At 44.1% G+C, this 21,540-nt stretch overlaps 1 protein-coding gene across 2 annotated transcripts in view; it reads right to left on the reverse strand.

Annotated features, from left to right (window-relative positions):
* The window catches only part of LYRM4 (LYR motif containing 4), a 150,543-nt gene that overhangs the window by 18,401 nt on the left and 110,602 nt on the right, over nt 1–21,540 (reverse strand). The gene's annotated exons all lie outside the window — the stretch shown is intronic.

Here is a 21,540-nt window from a genome sequence, read left to right on the forward strand (position 1 = left end):
GATAAGGGCTTAACACCCAGAATATGTAAAGAACTACAACTGAACAACAGACAAATATCCCAATTTCTGTCTCTTTGGTATTTATTTGCGTTCTTCCAGAATAAAAAGTTTTAAAACAAACAAACAAAAAATCCTAGCCACCATACTAACAAACAGAGGAAAATGTCAGCAGAGGCCTCTTTATTTAAGAGGCCTCCTCTGTCCCCATGCGCCTTGCCCCGTAGTTAACTCCATTCCCCAGGACTGTGAACAAACTGAATGCAGAGTGCCCCCAGGTGTGGTTTTCATGGTAAGGAAATTGGCTCCCTAGGTGGGGTGTGCTCTGGCTGCCTCAGGCCTCCTCTCCTTCAAAGACAAGAATTTCCTTTTAAGTTTTCCTGCTGAATCCATTCAAAAAAGCCTTCCAACTCTAGAATTTGAAACCAAGCCAAAACTTTTAAACCAAGCCAATATTCTTCTAAATGATAACTTGCCCACAGTTCTCCTGCTACCTTCGGGAATGGGGCTGGGCTGGGCTGGAGAAGGGGAAATAAAGCAGGATCATCTAGGGGCTTGAGGACCTGGACACTGTCCTAAGACAAACTTGGGTTTCAATCCTGGCTATGCCAATTACCAGCCCTGAAACCTGGCGCATTGTTATTTGACCTTATAGCCTCAGTTTCCTCACCTATAAAATGGGACAATACCCATCTTAGGTAAATTAAATACTGTTTATATAGTGCATTCAGGGATGGTACCTACTAATTAGGCTACTTCCATTTCAAGAGTCCTAGTGCTGAGGCCTGACAGTGGCCTCCACGTCACTGCCCATGGCCTCTTCTCATGACACGCTACATGGCCAAGGTATCAAGGCCTGCAGGAGGCCAGGTGACACTCTCTGTCTCCTGATGGAGAGGGCTCTGCACAGAAAGAGCTATGGCTGCTGCTTGGCCTTTTCCTGTGCCGCTGCTTCTTATTTTAACAGCTTTACTGAGATACAATTCAGATACTGGAAAATTGACCCATTTAAAGTGCACAGTTCAATGACTTTCAGAGTTGTGCATCTGCACCACAATCAACTTTAGAACATTTTCATCACCCCAAAGAGAAATGCTACATCCCTCGGCCATCAACTCCCAACCTTTCCCTTCCCCCTAAGTCCTAGGCAAGCACTAAAGTACTCTATGGATTTGTCTCTTCTGGACATTATATATAAATGAAATATACAATGGGCGTACTTTGTGGCTGACCTCTTTCACGTAGCCTAATGTTTTCAAGGTTCAACCACGTCTTTGCATGCATCAGGAGTTTATTCCTTTCTGTGGCTAAATAACATCCCACTATATGGCTATTCCATGTTTTCTTTGTCCATTCATCTGTTGATGGACACTTGAGCTGTTTCTCCACTTTTTGGCTATTATGAATGATGCTTCTGTGAACATTCGTGTCTTAAGTTTTTATATGGACATAGGTTTCCATTTCTCTTGGGTGTCTCACTAGGAGTGGAAATCCTGGATCATACTGCCTCTTTTTTTACTGTTACTATTCTAATACAGAATTGCTGCTCCCAGAACCTGTCAGGAATGCCCCAGAACAGCAGGAACCACCTGAACTCCTGGGGCTGGTCCTAATCCATGAGAGCCTTAAAAAGCTACTCAAGCTTGTATTTTGTAATTTCACTGTGTTGATATTGACATCTTCTCTGAGCTCCATCTTACAAAAACACGAATGCCCTTTAAATATCAACTAGGTGTACTGTCTCTGGTGATATTCTTCTGTGTATCTACCTGTATAAAATCATCTTAACATTATGCATCTAATGTCCAGTTAACTTTATTTGCATAATTAAAGTCACCCATGTGCTTGTTGATCTACTCTCATGAAAGAATTCCTGCTCTTTTCTAGAAATCGCTATCTAGCCGTAAACTGGCCTAAGAGTTGATAGGCTGTGTCCTTGCAAATTGCTTGGGACCACTAACCAAATGATCCTCACCTGAACATATTTCTCAGGAAGGTTATGGAGAATACCTCCTGTGTTGCAAATCCCAAACCCCATTCTGCTTTGCCTTCTAGCATCAATTTACAGGAAAGGCCTGTAACATCAAATTGCTGCTCCTTGCAGCTCACCACGTGGCAGCGTTCTGGATATTCTTCCGTCAGCCTCCCATGAAATGGCAGGGAGCTGGGTGGCCATGTGTATTTTTTCAGAGCTGGGGAGACATCAGTGATGCCACTTCAGCATCAGAATGACTCCTGGGTGATGACGGCAACTTGCCTAAGGAGGCTCAAGTGGTATCTATTAGGGTTCCAAGGCCCATGGCCATAATGCGGAATCTAAGTGCCACCCTGAGAATCTGTCTTCAGTTAGGATTGGAGTCTGATGCCTTGTCAGCTCACACTGTCATTCAGTGGGAGACTATTATGCAGCTGATGTAAAAAAAGTTGCCCAATGACCCTTTAACTACATCTTACATTGAGGACAACATTTACCTTCTTGCTCTGATGGGCAGTGGCAACCCGCAGGGCAAAGCTTCTCTGCTGGAGACATCTTGCGAGCCCCTGCTGATGTATGGGCTGGCTTCACTGGTGATGCTGCCACTTCCAATTTCTTTGATGTGATATAATTGGTGACTGTGATGCACACAGTGGGATAAAAGGACCTATTGTAAAGTCCTTGGCCTTGAGATTCAGTCCGGACAGGGCCTAAAGTCAGAGTGCCCCGAAAAGCACACAGAGCTGGGCCAAAGCCAAGGTGAAGGCACAGCCTTGTGATCTTTGTCCATCCTGTTCTGTCATTCCAGAGTTTCAAAGAGTACTAAGGTTCTCCTTTCCAATCCTCGAAGACACAGAGCATTTCATTTTGGGGGTGGCAATTCTTACCCTAAGACCTGTGTTTAAGGACTATGAAGAGGCTGAGGGGAATTAAAAATATGAAAGAGCAGGAATGAAGAGCAAAATAAAATGTGCCACCAGCAGATGGCAATAGAGGACTTTGCAAGCTCTCCGGCAGCCCAGGTCCTGAAATGCTGGGAGGTGGCTTTTAGCGGCTATTGTATAAGTGATTTATGCATTTGGATTCTGTTCAATGTTATATATGCATTACTGAATAAAACATTCACAGTGTGTTTTCCACCAGCAGCTGCGCTCCCATTCCAAGCTTCGGAGTCCTAATTCCCAAGGCTCACAGGAACCCGTGACATCAAATTGCTTTCCTCCCAGAATTGGCACTTCATACTCAGAAAAAGAAATGCTTAGAAAGAGGGTGAGGGAGATCTGATGTGACCACACAGTCAGAATGGCTTACCAGGGGTGTGTCAGGAAGAGCTAACACTGTCAGACGGCGTCCCCAAGACCAAGCTGGGCAGGCTTCCCCAGGCCCTGAAGCAGCGCTGTAGGTTTCCTCCATTCCACTGCCTGTGGGGGTACCTGCACGTGGACGTGGAGGCTTAGTCTCGGCAAGAGCGGGGGCTACTCTCGGCTTGGACAAGGAAGGGGAAAGACTTATTTGTAAGAAATATGTCAGGTAAGGGGGAAAAAAGTGAAGCTGTCATCTGGGATATGAAATCACAGGGTCTTTTTCTTCCTGTCTTTTCTAGAGACTCTCAGCTACCCACAGGCACAGGAGCTAGAAACCCCTTCAGCATTCCAAAGCAATGCCAAGCTGGAATTGTCTGGAAGCAGGAGCAGGTGTGTGATATGTGAACGGTGCTTCAGGAGCTGAGGTCGTCCCTGCCGAGCTCCCGAATCCTTTCTCAACTGGCATCTTGGCCAAGTTTTAATGTCTCTTTTAGGTCTGATATGCTGGGATGCTTTGATGAACCACCATGAGCAGGTACAAGCTAGAGAATTTCTAGCATAAACCCAAACCGTGATGCGGTTTGATGGGGTGGCCCCCAGAGAAGGAAATCCCACTCAGTAGGAATATTTTGAGAGGCAGAAAGCCTATTCCAGGGTTGGAGCTGGAAGATGATTTCTATGGAAAGTACAGTCACACAGGAAAATCCCTGGGGTAAATGCCAACCTATCATTTTAAATACACAAAGCGTTGGCATTCTTACTTTAGTCATGGTACATCATATTAGTTGACATCTGAGGAAAGCTTTTCCAATCCATCTCATTGTTTCCTCCCTCATTTGCCTCTCAATTTGAATAAAGGAAAGAAAATGTTATAAGTGAAGATAAGAATAGCTAATATTTATTGCCCATTTTCTAAGTGCCTGATGGGTGCTGACCAGTTTGAGTCATTATCTCATTTAAATTGTGAAACAATGCTGTGAAGAATGTTACGATACCCATTTTAAAGGAGGAAACAGGTTTATAAAGATTAAGAAACTGGCTGAAGTTTGTGGGTGGGAAAGCCAAGACTGAAGCAGAGCTGGGACGAAAACCCAGAGACCACCTGACACCAAAGTCCATGCTTTTAACCATCCTGATGGGGAGGGAGATGGGTGGGAGCTGGCTGTTCCCTGCAACAGCTAAGCCTTCCTGCCCACAGAGTAGCAAAAGCTTCATCTAAAGGGAAAGCAATATGACCCTAGCCAGTATGGAGGGAACATAATCCCAGGAGAGATGACTGTCAAGGCAGAGAAAAGAATGAACATTCTGTTTCTTCATTCCTCACCCACGTTGACATCAAACTGTATAAAACATAAGTCAGGCCACCAACAGGTCTTTAATAAACACCCTCGTGACGTGACTTCATTTATTTTCCTGGCTAATGCCAGATCTGTGTCGCTAGGTCAAACCTGTCTCTTGAAGCCCCAAACCAGTATGTCCAACCTTTCAATGACCTCTCGATTGAGCCACACTTTTCCGTTCCTGTCGCTGCTCCCTTCTCTCTGCCCTCAATCTCCCGCTTGGATTAGATTTGGACAGCGGGCCTCCATCACCAACTCCCTACAATTTGTTTTTCCTTATTGCTGTAATCCCTCTAAAACATAAATTTGATAGTGTTCCTGCGTTGGTCACATGTGGTATTTATATCTCTCTGCCTCATCAGCTCGTGAGCTGAGTGCAGGGTATGGCTCATTCATTTGTATATCACTAGCACGTAAGCTTGGTAGCGGTTTAGCAGCATCCTTCCCCCTCATATGCCCTATTAAACAAATGTCTGTTCAGTATGAACTGTGCTAAGTGCCAAGGGGTCCATTAGGAGTGCCCTGACCTGAAGATTATATCTCATTAGGAATGAGGAACAGGCCTATGCTGGGTACTATCATTCATCTTAGATCTCATGTAATCTTCTTAGGCAGGTATTGCTGTCTTCATTTTTCATCAGTGGGAATGCTGAAACTCAGAGCAGTTAAAACAGGATAATTTGTTCAAGGTCACAGAGGTGGGAAAGGAGAGTCCAGAATTCAAACCCAAGGAGCTTGATGAACAAATACCACTGGGCACCAAGTGTCTCACTGTGTGATGGTTCAAAGCTGAATGGACCCCAGAAAATTATGTTCTTAAAGTAAATTCATTCCTGTGGGTGTGGACCTATTGAAGAAAGGACCCTTTGATGACGTTACTTCAGTTAAAGACCTTTTTGATGAGGTTACTTCAGTAAGGCATGGCTGGGCTGGGTCTTAATCCCCTTACAGGAGTCCTTTATAAGAGAATGCGATTAGGATGAAGGGAGAGAGAAAGAAGGGAGAGAGAAAGCCGACACCAGTAGCTGAAGCCAGGAAACCCGGAAGAGAAGGGAGAGATCAGTAGATGCCGTCATGTGCCTTCATGTGACAGAGGAGTCCAGGCTCCCTGGCAGCTGGTCTCTGGGGAGAAAGCATTGCCTGATGATTCCTTGAAATGGACATTTTCATGGCCTCGGAAATGTAAGCTAATATATCCCCACTGTAAAAGCCAACTCGTTTCTGGTATATTGCTTTCAGCAGCCCAGCAGCCCAGCACAGGCAGAGACAATAGCAAAGGCATCATTTAGAGCTGGTGTGGCCAGGGAGGACCGGGTGACAAAGGTGAAGACTGGGGTCAGAGCTGACCTCGAAAAAGGGGGAAGACAGGGCCTCTGAATCTGGTGCATTTCACCTGCAGACTCAGATGGTCTTGCAAAAAGAATCTTTGAGCAAGGGGTACGTGTCTATTGAATGTCTTCCCAAGCACCTGAATGATGGAGAAGGCAGATTTGGGTAAGAGCTGGGGGGTCAGCATGAGTCAGAAGGCTCAGAGAAGAAGCTGGTGGATGCTGATGGAGCAAGCCAGGGCCAAGCATATGGGGATGGGTTACAGATAACAGTTGCTCTGCCAGGAGCGCAGGGATCAGAGGATTAGTCTCTGGTCATAGACTCTGGAGAACTCTAGGAAAGGGGTTTGGGTACCATGCTTAGAGCTCCAGTAGCAAGAATGGGGCTGGGCAATTATTCAGTAATAGTTCCTTTTACTTGCAGAGCCATGGTTCATTTAAAAATGCCCTTCTTGGGGGCGGATGTGGCTCAAGCAGTTGAGTGCCTGCCTCCCACATGGGAGGTCCGGGGTTTGGTTCCTGATGCCTCCTAAAGAAAAAACAAACAGACAACCAACCGAGCAGGCAATGAGCAAACAATGAGCAAAAACAACAAGCAAACAGATGAGGAAGCCATGGGGGTGAGGCGGGGGGAATAATCATTAAAAAAATGTCCTTCTTATCCATTAGCTCATTTAAATCAATGCATTTCTTAGGCTGATTCCTTAGAGTGTTCGTCTACCACATGGGAGGTCCGCGGTTCAAACCCCGGGCCTCCTTGACCCGTGTGGGGCTGGCCCACGTGCAGTGCTGATGCGCGCAAGGAGTGCTGTGCCACGCAGGGGTGTCCCCTGCGTAGGCGAGCCCCACACGCAAGGAGTGCGCCCCATAAGGAGAGCTGCCCAGTGCGAAAGAAAGTGCAGCCTGCCCCTGGGCCGCACACACGGAGAGCTGACACAGCAAGATGACGCAACAAAAAGAAACAGATTCACGAGCCGCTGACAACAACAGAAGTGGACAAAGAAGACACAGCAAATAGACACAGAGAACAGACAACGGGGGGGGGGGGGGAGGGGAGAGAAATAAATAAATAAATAAATCTTAAAAAAAAAAAGGCAAAAAAACTCAGTGATAAAGTACTTTGAAGACAGAGAAGTACACCTTGCCCACTCTCTTGGCAGCCCTCACCCTTCTGGTGTTTGCAAGCAAAGCCAGGCCCAGTTAACCAGGTGTTAAATCCTGTCCTCTCCCTCATCTCTTCCTTTTCTGCAACCCCCAACAGTGTGGTTGTTTGTTAAACTGAATTCTCTGGGAAGCCCTGGAAGTTCCAGGCCTCATTAATGAGCTGCACTGCTAAGAGATTACTGCCTGGCCTTTATAAATTAATCAGCGGCTGTGACTGCAGGGAGATGTCCCCTCCTTGTGGAGAGAGGCTCTGCGAGGGGAAGCTGGTCAAAGGGGCTGCTCAGGGGAGCCTGGACTAAACACAGAGACGGCCCCACTGCCCTCTTGCGGGTCCTGGATGGTGGGAAGCTCTTCCCCGCGCCAAGGATGCCTGCCCTTCCCTGAAACTCATGGCTACCCACCCACAAGGGTCCAGATTAAATGTCACTTTCTCAGAAGAGACATTTCCAACCTGTGTCCCCATTACCCTCAGAAGGCCCTCCTTGCTCACACTTCCTACAGCGGTGAGGACACATCCGAGCCTGTGTGTTTGTTTAAGGAGTGCTGTTCTCACACAGACTGTAAGCACCTTGAGGGCAGGGACCATGTCTGCACGGACCTGTCCCCTACTCCAAGCTTTGCACCACGGCTGAGTAGGCGCTGGATATTTATGGAGTAAATGAGTAAATGGATGGGTAGAAAAGGTCTTCAAAGAGCCCCAAGGCCATCAGAAGCTGCAGTTTGACAGGGGTACATCTTCCTTGCTGGAGTGCGGGTGTGAGAGTTACAACTCTGAATTTCAATCCTGATCTGGGCATACATTTGGAATGTGACCCTAAAGAAGTCACTGTGCCTTCTAAATGTTCTCCAGGGTGAAACACAGCTTTAAAAATGAAAGAACTAATTAGTTATGAAAAAGATTTTCTTTTTCAGTGAAAGAAGAAATTTCTGATTAACTGAAAGGTAATAACCTTTATCCACTGAGGAGGCGCGTGTGTGCACACACTTCTTATAACAACCAAGAAATCACCTCTTCCAAAACTATAACAACAATATTTACTGGAAATGACAGCATCTTACTTGAAATCATTTTCCATTTATATTTATAGGAAAGATAGGCAATGAAATGATTGCTAATTAAACCTATCAATATGCATATAAAAATTACCTTGCCATTTCTAATGTACTTCCCAAGTATACAAGTAAATGTGGATTTTGTTTTTTTTTCATTACTAAGGTTTCTTAATCATCTAGAATAGCTCCTTTAACAAAATTTCATTTTTTGGCATGATGCTTTTATGATATTTCAATTTGGAATTTCATAATAATTTTTACATTCTTAGGGTTATAGGATGACACCATATTTCAGATAAATAATTGGGTAAGTTATATATAGAGAGAGCCAATTTTGCTTTCTGTTGGAAGTACAGTCCTGAGTGCCCATGAATAATTCATTGACACCTCATTAATATGTGTGATATTTTCAGGGTTTCAAAAATATGTCGAATAGGTACTAAGTGGTACTGGAAAAAAGATGAAAGGAACCATGTTTGAGGAAGAGCATGCTCAGAGAGGCTCTCCTCCAGGAAGATTCCATGGACAGCTTTCAGGCCAAGATTCTGAGGCTACTGTATGGTGACCAGCTCGTTGATTCTTGCAGGGGCTGCAGATATAAGGGCAGATGTCTGGCTCATTACTTCAGAAGCACTGAGACTGAGACTTGGGAGACTTTAAGTGGTTTAGCCAAGGTCAGAGAGCAGGGCCACGCTGGAATTCAGACCTTTTTAGATGCCTGGCTTTAAAGTTGTAGCTCAAATCTCTGGACCTTGTGGCTTCTCTACAAAGACATTTTCCAAGTGTTCTCTATGGGGGGTGGGGAATGAGACACAAACTACAAAGTAACTCTCAGCAGGCTGACTTACCTAATCTACTTGACTATTAACTATCCCAGGGTTATAAGATACATTGAGGTATTAAGGACAAGGCAGCCTGAGTCCTGATGTCCTTGATTGATGTGGAGATCAAGAAATCACAGGGCTGTCTGTATCTTATTATAATCTGGGGTGGGTGGCTAGAGCCGTCCCCCCAGCTATGACTGGAATTCAGGGCTTGTTTCATTGCGCTTCGCAGGTAATTAGGTTTTATAATAAATTGAGGTTTGTGGGCACCATTATTCGAACAACACACACTTACTTCATATCTCTGTGTCACAGTTTAATTAAGATATGTACATTGCCTTTTTTTTCCCAAAGATTTATTTATTTAAATCTTACATGGTATGGGAGCCCGACTGCTTGAGCCACATCTGCTTCCCTGTACATTGTCTTTTTAGACACAATGTTCTTGCACACTTACTAGACTACAGTATTGTGTACACAGAATTTTATCCACCAAAAAACTTGCACAACTCACTTTTTTGGGATGGTCTGGAATGAGCCTGCAATACCTCTGAGGTAATAAGGCTAGGAGATAATGGAGAACCTGGGGCCAATCTTCCTCTAAAATCATATGTAAATATTTAGAAATGTAAAAATTGTATACACAATTCCATTTAAAACCACAGGCATGTGTGTTTGCACACAGGTGCACACACACACACAAATAGGCATGTTCAAGTCATTCCAAGGCCTGCCATTTTACCAGTTCATCACAGTACTACGTTTGTTGCTCCTCTGAATGATTTCCCGCAAGTAAAACATTTGTCACTAAAAGATGAGGTTAAAAAGCTCTAGGATAAAAGTGAAAAAGGGCAAGCATGAAATATTTATGCACAGAAGCAGATGAACACAGCAGCAAGGCTCTGGAACCCCTGAGTCCTTGGTGACAGTCACAGACATTCACCCCCGTTTCAGGCTAAAGTAAGATTGGGTATTAGGAGGCAGTCATGTACCACAGTCTATCTGTCCCAGTGCAGGTAAGGAAAATCCTAACGCATCAGTGAAAGCTCAAATGCAAGCTCTGTAGAAGGCAGGCGATTACTCCTGGCGGGGAACCAAGCACTCAGACATCATGCAAAATCACTCCATGCCCTGACTTTATGCTCAAAGTTTCTAACAGTTAGCCACCAGCCATGTTTGCCATCCTTGCATTCCTTTCCTCTTGTGGATTCTGATGCCTGTCCCCTTGATAGGGGCTCCTCTTTTCTTTCTCCATTTAACCAAGCCGGGGAATCTGAAGGCTGTCAGACTGGGGTGCCAGTGCCAGCTCTGCCATTGACTAGCTGCACGGCCCTGGTTAAATTTCCCAACCTCTCTTCAGCTCCTTCCTCTGTAAAATGGAGGTAACAGTGATGCCCACCTCAAAGGCTACTTAGTAACTGTTAGCTATTAGCATACTTGTTCATGCTTTTAGGGTCTGTTAGCCATCTCTAGAAAAGCAATTGAGACACTAAATGTGAATGTGCTTCATAGGCAGATGAGGGCCAAATGGTTATCTGCTAAACCCTCAGCCTCCAGCCTCACTTGCAGGCAGATGGCCACTTTGAGTTCTAGAATTCTATCTGAAGACATCTCTTGCATTTAAGATTCACTCAGATGGGTGACCTCATGGTGACTTTCAAATCTGCTCCTTCTCTTGCGTTTTTTTTTCTCGAGGTACCGTGGTCGGGGATTAAACCCTGGAGCTTGATGTAGGAAGCCTGTGCTCAACCACTGAGCTATGCTGGCTAACCCGAGTTGCTTTTCTTTGTTTGCTTGCGTGCTTGTTTGTTTTGTTTTTGTTTTCAAGAGGTACCTGGAGTTGAACCCAGGAACTCATATGTGGGAAGCAGGTGCTCAACCCCTTGAGCTACATCTGCTCCATCATGGTCTGTTTTATCTGCTGCTACCACTTACATCCTGCCACCTAACACCCAGTCGTGACTCATGCTTGCACTTCACTTCCCCTTTCCCCTGAATTTGAGTGGTTTATCTGTCCCTCCTGTCTCCTTCTCTTCCTTCCGGTATTCAATCTTAAATTCTAGCCCCTCTCAGCATTCTGCACTGGTGCCTTTGCGGGTCCATCTGCCTCTCAGCCAGCTTCACCACCGATTTCCCCGCAGGTGGCACCCGCAGGGCCTGGAGCCCTTCCTCGCGGTTTTCCACCTGCCTGTCATGCCTGCTCTTTAGCACCTTCGTGGAAAATATGCTCCCCAGGGCACACATGACAATCCCACCTTTCAGTTTTCAGTCCTCCAGCAAACGCCTCCTCCATCACACAGTCTGCTTATCCTGCCCAAATGGCATATATTACTTCTCTGTTACCAGCGCTCATGGCACGTTACCAGGAGCATCATCAGATGGAGAAAGTATGGGCTTTGGCCTTTTGGGCTCTTGACAGGCTTGTTTGTGAATCCCGAATCAACTCGCTCGCTGGGTGATGAGGGGCAGATTACTCTCCAGATGCTTGATTCCTTACCTATAAAATGGGCTGACAACACCCACCTCACAGGATTATTGTGCCCATTAAATTGAATGCCTATAAAGTACCAAACAGAGCCCCTTGGGCACATGCAGATACTTAATGAATACAAACTCCTTTTTCAATGTCTCAACTGGTGCTTTTTGCTGTTTGGCTTTCTGGAAGAAGGAGTTCATCTTCTAGCCGGCTCCAGGGTTCAAGGCTGCATTCCCCGCAGCAGCCGGCATAGCGCCCAGGCACAGAAGGAATTATACGCATGTTTGACGATTGCATCTAAGTATGATTGTGATATTCATGCCAACACAGGTCACTGGAATTGCTGAATATGAGACCTGGAAAGAACCTTGGAAATAAACGTCTAGCCCAATTCCATTTTATAGACGTGGAAACTCCACAACCCAGAGAAGGGAAGTGACTCACCTGTGGTTATCACTGCCAACCCTCCGTTCTGTGGTTCTCCTACTCTACGCGGGCTCTGCTGGCAGGGGTGTGATCCCAAAAGTAGTTCTTAGGAGAATGTCACCTCTAACTTGTCCCACTCAGGGAAGCAGCCACAAGAAATAAACACGCTTCCAAACTGATGGTAGATTTGCAGATCTACAGCATCTGTCATGACATACCAGGGTAAACAAGAGTGTACAAGAGCTGACTTTTAACCATCTTTCATCCTTTTCATTGGAAAAATGAAAGATTATCCCACTGTGTCTTTTTTGATGTAAATGCCCGGTCAGAAGAATATGGCTGGCTAGAGGTGAACGACAAAGAGATCAGTGTATATCATTCCAAAAGGTTATAGCTTGGAATCAAATTTGAAAGAAACTTGCCCACCGTTCTGTGTAAACAGCTCAATCGCATATACTGGACATGTATGGAAAGTAAAAGTAAGATATGAGAGAGAGAATAAGCAAGACCAAAGTATGACCAAATATCAGTAGTTATCTATGAATTGTTTATTTTTTTTCTTGTTAAAAAAAAAAAAAGAAAAAAGAAGTAGAAGCTGCGTCCATATGTCTTTCTTCCTTGGGCTTGCACTGGGACGTTGCCCGACCCTCCCCTGGCTGCAGCCTTCGTCCTTGGAAAGGTCCTATTCCCCCTACCCCAGTGGACCACCAGCGAAACTCATGATGCAGCTCAAACGAACATGCCAGTGGGAAATGTTCCCCAGCAAGGAGCTACTGATTGTGACCTTCTGGAGTTAGCCCTCCTCCCTGGGTCTGCTCTATAAATGGCTGGGTAAGAAGGCTGAGCTCCTGAGGTGGTGGAGGGCCAATGCCCTACCTACTGCCCTCTGATGATCAGCCTGCTAGCAGGCGAGAAAGGGATAAAGAGCTCATGATATAATAAAAGTGTTCAGCATTTTACTTATATCCAGGCCACGTATGAAACAACTAATGGGGTGGCCTTAGTAGGATGCTGAAGCTCTCTGGGCTCTCAGTTGCCTTCCCTGAGGAGTGCATTTGCCTATTTCCACACCTCTGTCTTCCCGTGATTGTCTGCCATTACCACAATAGACAATGTTTTCCCGTTTTGTTTCTGTTGAACCTTTGACGACCCCAAATATGAATAAGTGTTGTCCTGTGCTCCAACTTGGTGGAGAAGCCAAACATCTGAAAAACGATTCACGATCTCTGTAAGCCTTGGAAATAAGTGGATGAAGTGGTGACCAAGGGGTGTGACCTTGGGCAATTCACTCGACCTTTCAGAGCCTCGGTTTCCCTCTCTGTAAAGGAGGGGAACATAAATAACACTTGCCTTGCCTTCCTCAATTGGTGAAGGTCACCTGACACTCTTCCAACCTGTGGTTTTCCAGCAAAATCATCTCTACAGCCTTAAATACATTCTGATGTGTGTAGGAGGAACTGGACACCAATGTTGTTAACAAATCTAAGAAATGATTGATATCTCTCGAGCTGTTCGAGAACAACTGAATGAAATGACCATGTATTCTGTGAATAGAGAGAGATACAGAGGAAGTTTCCAATAATTCCAAAAGAGGAAACAGAGAGCCTGCACCTCAGAGGAAGAACATCCCAGATAAGAATGCTAAATTGCAGCAATAAAGTCTGAGAATGCCCAATACCAGAAACACAGAATGTGCTGATTCTAAATTACTGCCTCTTTTCTAAATCCAATAAAGAAAATTACCTGTTAAGTGTTATCATAAATGCTGGGGCTACAATTTTTACCCAAGCTACAGAATATATGAAGAAAAAGAAAGCCCTGCAAACTAGATACTCTAAATCATCAAGGCACTAATTTTAATCAATATCAGTCTGGAAGTTTTAAATGGCTTCCTACTGAACCTCCCCATCCCCAACAAGTAATTATCAGAAATATTGATTTCACTCCATACATTTAACCTAACAAGTTCATAAAATATTAGCCTATTAGGTTAACATAAAAAATGTAATTTAGTGGAATTAAACAGCAGAGAGAATTCCATGTACCACCTGCAAATTGGGTCTATACAGAGTCTAAGTTTAATATAGCAGCCCTCAAGCCCTAAGGTGAGGCGTGAAAGGAGGCTAAGTGGGGGGATAATGTGATGGACAGAGACTAGTGCGGGGACCTAATATTGCGTAGGAAATTGATGACACATGAAAAAACAAAAATCCAACCCCTCATTTTACAGATTAAAAAAAATAGATTCACAAAGGTGTGGTAACCTCCCCAATAACATACTTGGTGTCAGAAGGGGCATTCGAATTCATTTCCCGACTCCCAGGCCTGGGACCTTTTATAAACAAGGCCACTCTGACAGGATGGCTGGGCAGAAGGAAGCAAAGTGTTCAGAAGCACGGTTTCTTTTCTGTACAGAAGTGCTGAATCCCCTTTACCGCCTACCACTAGACTGATAACGAATAATACTATACAGCCACAGGACATGTTTCCAGACTCTGTCTTTATTAGAGTAATGATGAATTTTCCAGCTACACCAAGATCATATATACGGAATAGAAACTACTCACTTATATTGGGGGTAAGGTGGAGGGTGGACAGCCGTGCAAACATTTATCATGCCGTGAGCTTACATTTTTGTATCAGGATGTCATGGACCCTACCAGAAGACTGGGATTCTAGTATTGGTTCAGCCATTACCTTGTGGTATAGATCTGGACCTGTTTTCTCAGCAGCAAAAAAGTGGGTGTTTGATGTATAACTACTTTGAAGGTAGAAATGATAATGTTGGGAGAGCACTTAAAAAAGTTGAAAGCATTAAGCAAAGCAAAGCAAAGCAACAGTCTTTGGTATTCATAGCTCTCAGAATTGTGTAGGTTTTCCAAAGCATCACACATGATTCCTGTGAAATAAATATCAGTTGACTGCTATGGGTTTAAAAAAAGAAGAAAAAGCGGACAGGAAAGTAAGATATTTTTGGAGGCAGGCTGGGCACACAAGAGTTCTCCAGAGGCAACCACACAGATTATCTTGGCTATTCAACAGGGAATTCTTCATAGGACGGTGTCATTTGTCTTCTAGAGTGTTTGCCAAAACGGGAGGCAAAGGAAAGCAAATCCAAGGTCGTGAAGCTCCAGTGTTGGCCCTGAAGAGAAAGACTGTACCCAGAGAGACAGCCCAGACTCCACGAGACAGCCAGGCAGAGGCTGTTCCTCTGCACAACAAGCTTCTGGTGGGACCCTCCTGCCACTCAGGCCACAGCCTGGGGCAAGGGCTAGACCCCAGGCCCCTGCTAAGGTCTGGGCTCTGAAATGGCTCTGTGAGGGTGGTCGGAGATCCACCTGATCTCAGTGGACTGAGAAGTGGCCAGTCCACGGGTAACAGGAAGAATAAGCACGGGGGAGAGCGACATCTGCTTTTCCCTGAGCCATGATGGTTCAACTGCTGAGGGTCCTTCCTAAGCTGCCTCATTTTTCTGGGGGCTGTTACCCCCATCGCATAACAGCCCCAATGTAACCCCTGTTTCATGCAAGCTGAATGCCCTATTACCAGTTTCTTGCAAACAGAAATGGCCCAATTTGATGCTATATATTGGGGAGGTGGGGGAGAGGGGCCCCTGGGGAGAAGGGGCCTGGAGGTAAATTGTGACAGCTGCAAGGCAGCTTCTTTCCCAGGGGCTCCTCCAAGGCCACTGTAGGGCCAGACCTCCCCCCTCCCAACTAGCACAATTCCATCCTCTGGAAGAAAACAAACAAGCAGGCAAACAACCCCTCCAGCATTTTGACTCTTGCCTAGTGAATAAGAGTAAGGAGATGCTAAGTCCACCTTCCAGGATTTCCCTTTATAGGCAGATAAACAGCTCAGGGCTTCAAGTTCAGCCCCTCTGTGACCATTACAAAGCAGAGAGAAAAGCATTCTTTTGTTCTTTGAAGATTAGATGGATAGTTGCTCGTTTATAACCAGATATTGAGTGAAAACTCTCAAAATGGAAAACTGTTTTCCCTAAATCATCAAGAACAACCTAATATGGCAATAGTTAAAATATAATACCTAAATTTTTTATAACTGATAATTTCACTTAAAAACAAACATTTAAATGAATAAAGAGTTAAGTACCTGCTAAGGACTATGATGCAGTGCTCTGATAATTAGTACTTTATTACCAGGTTCAGACTGCCATTTTTTAAATATGTGAAGGTAGGTATATAGCAACTATTTTTCACATAATTAGATATTCACAGCCAATTAACATTATAAAACTGGTTCTGGTATGAGCTCTGCAAACAGGATGCAACTAAATAGTGCCTAAAGTTCAGGGGAGAATACTGAAATTTTATATTTACAATACTGTGTCTTAACTAAAGAAGAAATCCTGCAGGTTATTTTAAAATGGAAACTGAAGTACTCTAATTAAAATATGCTACTTTTAATAGTTTCACACCCACAGGAATGGATTAGCTTTGAATATATGATTCTCTGGGGTCCATCCAGCGTCAACCCACTACCACAAAGGCCTCTGGAAGGAGGGTCAGGTCTAAACCCCAAGGCAGCAGCAACACAACACATAGCCCTACCTTGTTTTACTATTGGTACAGAATTGGAAAGAGGGACAGAAATAATACAGAAAGAAAGACAATAAAAGCCCACCTCAAAGTTATTTTTATATGTTGTATGTATATGCATAAACATATGTATATGTACATGTACGGATATGTATATCTGTGTATGTGTGCACTTATAATATGTGGGTGCATGTGCATTTCTGTGAATGAACAGATGTATATATTTACACATGTATGCATGTACATATTGCATATGGATGTACTAATACTGATTTAAGAGTAACAAATTGGCATTTCAAAGTTTTTCAAGAACCATAAGCAAATGTGGATGGGAAAACCTATGACAGGTTCTTGGCAATGAAAATGTTATACTGAACCTAATGTCATCAGCCACCATTCGTAATGATATTCTTTATCGAGGCACTTGCTAGGGGACGAGGTCAACTGGAGACACGGTAGGTTTCTTCCTCTGGGTTGCAGCTCTTGAGCTGATGCTGGGCAGGGGGAAGTCTGCCTAGTGCTCGCCTCCGCTTTTGCTGGATTGGAAGTGGATCCAATCAGATAGAAACAAAGATTTCTAGAGGTAATATGCCCAGGTGTTTGAGCGCGAGTATCTTAAAGGCTCACAATTTCGCCAAAATGTAGGTGGGAAGAGGACCTTGGCACCCTTGTCACAAAGGGAGGCTCAGAACGTGACGCTCAGAACTGGGGACGTGAGGGCAGAGAAAGCCCAGTGCTGCTGGATGGGAGAGTCATGGAAGGGTAGTCATCAGATCTAGGTCTGGGCAAGAGCTTTCAAGGTACAGGGAGAGGGCAAGACTGACAGCAGGTGTGGTATTCATCCAGGGGAAAAGTCTAGTGGAAAGGTCAACATCCACCAGACAGAAGTGTGGCCACATCACCCATCACCTACACTCAGGTCAAAACTGAAGCCATGTTAGAGGATGAAGGCAACAAGGAGGAAAAGAGGGTGGGATTGTGGCAATGCTGGGAACCAGGAGCTAGGGGAGGAAAGGAGCCCGCAGAGGGTGATGGTGAATGAAAGGGAAGCCAGGGAGGTGGGGGGATGGAAACTGGGGGTGTGAAACCAGGACAAGAGGGTTTTGAAGAGAAACTGGTCAGCAGGAGCATGTAAGACATGGGGAGGTGAGGGCAACGTTGGAACTAAAACATTTTTAGTGGTTCTTCCCTGCCTACAGGGGCAATGTCCAAGCCCATCTAAAGCACTCAAAGGAAAACCATCTTCCAGCCTCCAAACTACTTTGGTCTTCCCATCTTGACATTCTGCTCAAAAATTTTCTTTATAATGTACACCTATCCTGAGCACCCACCTCAAAACACACCTTTGCTATAAAGGTTTAAGAGACCTCCTCAGTCCAGTGTTCTGGAAACATTTAACCTCAAAAAGTATTTATATTCATACCTGACATTTAGCACACGCTAAATGTGACTATGTCCCTTCAACACATGTGTAGAGTCTTGGGATCTATCTTTCCTGGCGCCCATCTCCCGAGTTCTTCACTGCCCCTCATCTGGCTATGACTTTAGGATTCTAAGCTATCATCCTTTCCTGGAGTATTTTTCTTTTTTTCTTCTCCTGAAATAAATCTCCAACCTTTTTAAAATCTTCAGCTTATGGATGACTATTCCCGTGAAGCAGCAGTCTTGGTGACCTCTTATCCAAAAGTGATCTCATATTTTCTGACCAATTTTAGCTTAGTGATTTTTTTTTTCTTTTCTTTTATGATTGATACTTTTGCAACTTCTAATGGTATATGGTGCTTTTATCAGGTGCGAGTGCACTTTTTTTTGGTGGCCTTTCCCAGTTGGATTCTAAACTCCTGGAGAAGTAGCAAGATGTACGAAGCTTCAGAGCCTGGCAAGGCCTGGGTTCAACTCTCTTGGATGGGTTATGAAACTCGCAGAATTTGCATTTCTTCAGCTGAAAAATGGAGGCTGGGGTGTGGATTTCCTAGGTTGTAGTTCTCAGCTAAGTCAAGGTATGCCAAGGCACCTGTGCAGCTCACTGACCATTAGAAACCTACCGTCTTTCTCCCTCTCCTTTTTCTGCCTCCAAGTCATTTGGCCCATATGTTTATGGAGAATAACAGGATCCAAAACAATATAGGGAGCAAATGATTTAGAAAGATGGAACTCCAGCTATGGGTGTATCCCATATTAACAATCTAGAAAATTACAGTCTAACCTCTTTGAATTTCACTTTCTTTTTCCCATTAGACAAATGAAGGTAATCCTAGCAGTCCTGCCCCAACCTACTGAAAATATGGAGAATCTAAATGGAGATAATACATACAGAATGTCTAAAAGTAGGGTAAGAAATTGCTAAAGTGTGGAATAATTAAAATACTCCAAATTATAGTTAATGGTTTACGAATTTAGATCTTTATTTAAAAGAATAACAATCTGTAGATTATTCATTTTATTTCCTTTTGCTCTTTGGTTTTCAGACGGGTAAAAGACAGAAGAAATTAGATAAGGAAAAAACTATTGGCTAAATGATAAATTAATAGGATTTGCCTTTAGAAAATTTTCTTTATTTGGTTTTATTTAGACTTTTCTATTGCATGGTCTTCAAACTGTTTTATGTAATCTTTTTCTCTAATGTATTATCACCTTTAATAGGTTATTAGATGAGTATAAAATAGCCTTAGTGATTAGTATTTGGAATTATTTATGAAATCAATTAAAGCAGTATGGCATAGAATATTAAAATATAGTACAGTCATTTGTTGTTACTGAAAAGGAAAGTAAATAAGATTTTAATCACTGAAGAAAGCAGCTCTGAAAGGCTGTTTGAATTATGTAAAAGTCTTCGGGATGTATTTTTATCAGTGTATATCTGTATTCATGATGACATTTAAAAAAGGAAAATGAAAAAGCCACCATGTTTTTCATCAGAAGATGGGGTGAGCACTTGGTGCTTTGAAGGTATTGACAGTTAAAATCATGAATTCTTCATCAGTGTGTGGGGAGGGGGGCCCAGTGCCTTGACAATGCAGGTCCTTCTTGCTTTACAATAGCCTTCCCCCCTCCCAAGACAGGGCTGGGTACCATTATCTTCAGTGAAATGGTCACGGTACAATTAGGAAAGAGGGAAGTCTTTCTTTTGAGAAAATCTGAGAGCATATTCTTGAAAAGACTGTTTTACTGCTTCCCATGAATCAGTCCTAGGACGCAGAACCCCTGGGGGGGAACTGTGAAAAGAACAATTTCCACTCCTCCTCGACCACCTCACCTCCCAAATTATGTAGTCTAATGGGGTTGAATTATGCAGTCTAATGTGCTTGCTCTTTAAGGTGATCAAGTAAGGTTTAACTGCGACAGGGGGCAGGGCTGGATGGCTCTCGACCTTGACTGCACATCGGAATCTCTGGGGGCACTTTCAAGCCCCGTGTGTTCAGGCTGAACCTAGGAACCGCTCAAAGCAGGAGCTGCAGGGTGGGACCCAGGCATCCGGAGGTGTTGAAGCTCTCCAGATTCTAAGCAGGCAGTCTGTGTTATAGCATGTTCGAATTTGGCCTTTGTGTAAATTTCACACCTATCTCAACACCTAAAAAGAAAACCGCAAAATCTTTAGCTTTTAAAAATGTCCAAGCAGAGTACAAAATAAGCCTCTTTACTTCACCTATCTCTGCTGCTCACGGTCCCTTCGTTATTTCCCTAAGGATGACACCAACATGAGCCTGATGGGACTCTGGGTCAGGGAATAGATATATCTATAGCCCAGGGATTGTATTGTGTCTATATGCATGTGTGTGTGTGTGTGTGTGTGTGTGTGTGTGTGAGAGAGAGAGAGAGACAGAGAGAGAAAAAGAGAGAGGGTAAGAAGGAGGGGAGGCAGGGTTGTTTGCTCACATTTTATGGTAATGGAAAAGTTGATTTTTTAAAGGGTTATAAGCATGTGTGAAACCATCTGGTGTTTCCTGCTGTTGTATTCTTTAGATTGGCCATATTTATATGTCATGGCATCAAAACATCGGGCACCTAAAAAAGTGTTTAAATGACATTGTGCTTTAATATAACTAATACTAATGATTCCTAAGAATTTTTTTTAGAATATCAGCAGTAAAGTATTTGAATATTTGAATGATATACATATTGCCTTTTTAAAAGTAAAGGATGGAGAGCTGTGGCTCAAATAGTTGAGCACCTGCTTCCCACACGGGAGGTCCCGGGTTCAGTTCCCAGTGCCTCCTAAAAAAACAAACAACAAGCAAACAAACAAACAAACAAAAACACCCCAGGAGAGCTGATGTGGCTCAGTGGTGAGTGCTGGCTTCTCACATATGAGGTCCTGGATTCCGTCCCCGGCCCCCAGCAAAGGAAAGCAAACAACAAAAAGAGGGAATCCTTGTATGTTAACTGGCCATCTGGATACCACCTTTTGTTCTTGTCTTTTGTACATTTAAAAAAAAGATTTATTTCTTTACTTATCCCTCCCTACCCCGCCCCTCTGCACCTCGTTGTCTGCTCTCTGTGTCCATTCCCTGTCTGCTCTTCTGTGTCTGCTTGTTTTCTCATTTGAAGGCTCTGGGAACTGATCCTGGGACCTTCCAGACTGGGGGAGAGGTGCTCAATCTCTTGTGCCACCTCAGCTCACCAGTCTGCTGCATTTCTTACTGTCTCTCTCCCGTGTCTCTTTTTGTTGCGTCATCTTGCTGCACCAGTTCTCCATGTGGGCCAGCACTCCTGTGTAGGCCAGAAGTCCTGAGTGGGCCAGTACTCCTGTGTGGGCAAGCACTCCTGGGTGGGCCGGCTCGCTGTGTGGGTCAGCATTCTGCATGAGCCAGCCCTCAGCTCTGGCCAGCTTGCCACACGGGCTAGCTTGCCTTCACCAGGAAGTCTCAGGAATCGAATCCTGGACATCCCATATGGTAGATGGGAGCCCAATTGCTTGAGCCACATTTGCTTCCCCTTTTGCACATTTTTAAAACTTCTTTTTCTGTCTTCTAAAAAATTGATTTCTAGGAATTGTTTATAATTCCCTGTTTCAGAAATCTTAATGTTTTCCTTTATTGTATCCTAAAACTTTTTTGTTTTACCTTTCATAGTTAAATTTACAATCTTTTTGGA

Source organism: Dasypus novemcinctus, chromosome 22 (assembly GCF_030445035.2).
Source record: "Dasypus novemcinctus isolate mDasNov1 chromosome 22, mDasNov1.1.hap2, whole genome shotgun sequence".
In the NCBI taxonomy this organism is placed as follows: domain Eukaryota; kingdom Metazoa; phylum Chordata; class Mammalia; order Cingulata; family Dasypodidae; genus Dasypus; species Dasypus novemcinctus.